Raw genomic sequence first — 2605 nt, 5'->3', positions numbered from 1 at the left:
ATGGTGGTTATACATGTGGTGTGTATTGTTTCGTTGTTAATTTTATTTTATTTATGGCTTCAAAAAAAAAATATATATATATTCATAATCGTAAAGATGGAAATCAAGAAAGAGATCGAGGAGAACATATATAGGATGTGGTTTGAGAAGAACGGAGGTCTGCGTCAAATATATTGATGAGATGTTTGTATATATTTTAGATTTTATCAGATTGAGGAAAATAAAAGAAAGAAAATAAAAACCAAATTTTCTCAAAATTGTAAGGGCATAATTGGAACATTAAACATAAAAAATAAGACGTGGGGTGAACTGAGCATTTAGTGGGGTAGAAATAGCCGCACCCTATATATTATGGTTTCAAATCCATGATCTTACAAGATGGATCAAGCATTCACTAGACAAGACAGATGATATATATGCAAACAAAGATGAAATATAACATTACTGGCGCACGAGACCCGCAGTGGCCCGATGTAGCTTCGCCGCTAATGGTACTGTTGGTAGATGTGGTCGTGAACATCTCTCTGGTGAGACCGCAAGCAAGTGCTTCTTCGGGTATGTGCATGTTTTTGATATATTTTACGCCTTCAGCAAAGACGACTCCCATGCCCATATGCAAATGCGGCTCAATGTGACAGTGTAAAGCCCACACTCCAGGGTTGTCCGCCACGAACCGCAGAGCCGTCCACCCATATGGAAATATCACCGCGGTGTTGCGCAATGGCGGGTCGTCCAGGTTGAGCTTGCTCTCGTCTCTCTCAGGATCAAACTAGCCATCTCCATAACCCAACACCCAGAAGTCATGACCGTGAAGATGCCACGGGTGTATCTCGCTCACGTTCTCGGTCAGCGTATTCGCATTCTGAAGAATCACATCCACAGTGGTGTTGAATTCCAGAGTGTAAACCCCGTTCCCGGTGGTCGTGTTAGGGTTGACCGGCTTCTTCATGACGTCGTAGTCGTTGTTGAAGTTCTCCGGCGGGCCCCCGCGGCTGAAAGCGTTCAGTAAGTCGTACTTGATCGAGCCCAAGTAAGGAGTCAGGGGCAGGGTTAGGGAGACATTGTTGATAGCCCACTTGGTGTATCCACCGTTTATATTGTTTTGGGTGTTTAGGAGGGTGATCCGACGGTGGGTGGTATTGGGGGGCTTTGGTGATCCCATTAGGGCAGTAATGTTGGTGGTGAAGGACTTGCTGTGGGCATAGTCATTCCACAGAGGAGTGGCCGGAGGCGGAGAAGTGGGGAGCTGGGAGGGTGAGCTAGAGCTGTAATTGAGGAGGGTGAGGCCTTGAGGAGTCTTCGGTTCTCTTCCTCTTACTCCCACTGAAACCCAGTAGTTTTTCGAAGGGTCTTGGTCTGTGTGTATCAGCACTGAGTAGCTCTCGCCGGAGTAGATGTCGAGGTCTTCAACTACAAATGGTTTGACGTAATTTCCATCCGCTTCCACCACCGTCATACTATGATTCTGCTGCACCAAAATTATTTATCGTTAGGAATTAAGACCAGTTGATAAATTATATTTGTACATGGAATGATAATGCCTCGTTGTGTTTGAATGTGTGGATTACACTATGTACATATACAGCCAGTGAGAGTGAATGAACGAATGGAATATATATATATATACGTACCCCAATGGCCAAATTGAGGGAGGCAAGAGCAGTAGTGCTGGCGATTCTGAGCCTGTAGGTCATATGTAATATATCAGGGGCGCATTGTTCAGTTGCCGTGAAATTGCACTCTGTGTGGATAGAATTGCTGTAGTGAGCTCCCGGTATAGAACAGTTGTATTGGCCTTTCCCATTTATCAACAAACTCTAATTGATGAATATATCCAAGGTCGATACATACAAAACAGGCAGGTCCAACGATTATGAAAGTCAGAAAAGTGATGGTGGGAATACTCGTTTAACACAACATGCATAAAACCAAAAAGATCAAATAATATTGTGATAGATCGAGATTGAATACTTGAAATACCAGATACTTGTGAGTAATTATTCTCAACCGTATACATATAAATGTATATATCTCAACCTATATATATATATACACACGGAGGCGTTCTAAAGAGGACGTCCGCACAGCCCTTAAAGTGCGGACGTCCCTCCGTTCGCCACCGGCGAGGGCGCGCCTCCACCCCAGCGGACTCCAACAACGTTCCTGACTACTTTTCCTCCCCGGCGAGTCCGTTGAATTCCAGTTTTCCGGCGAGATCACCCAAAACTTTAAACAAAATCGATCTCACATGAAAACTGGAATTCGGCGGACTCGACCGGGGAGAGAAAGTGAGTCGGGGACGTTGCTGGAGGCCGCGTTGGGTGGAGGCGCGCCCTCGCCGGCGCCGTATGGTGGCGAATGGAGGGATGTTCGCATTTTAAGGGTGTGCGGACGTCCTCCTCTGATCCGGACTGTATTTATATATATAGGCCGTCTCAGCTACGAACGTCCGCACCATTTTACGGTGCGGATTTCCGTCCGTTCGCCACCGTATGGCGCTGGCGAGGGTGCGCCTCCACCCTAGTGGACTCCAGCAGCTTCCCCGACCACTTTACACTCCCCAGCGAGTCCGCCGAATTCCAGTTTTCCGGTCAGATCACCCAAA

At 46.3% G+C, this 2605-nt stretch overlaps 1 pseudogene; it reads right to left on the bottom strand.

Annotated features, from left to right (window-relative positions):
- The window catches only part of LOC101303355, an 11641-nt pseudogene that overhangs the window by 5988 nt on the left and 3048 nt on the right, over positions 1 to 2605 (bottom strand).

This window comes from Fragaria vesca, linkage group LG6 (assembly GCF_000184155.1).
Source record: "Fragaria vesca subsp. vesca linkage group LG6, FraVesHawaii_1.0, whole genome shotgun sequence".
NCBI classification, from domain to species: Eukaryota; Viridiplantae; Streptophyta; class Magnoliopsida; order Rosales; family Rosaceae; genus Fragaria; species Fragaria vesca.
Note: the sequence above shows the minus strand (reverse complement) of the source record. Positions and strands in the feature narration are given on the sequence as shown.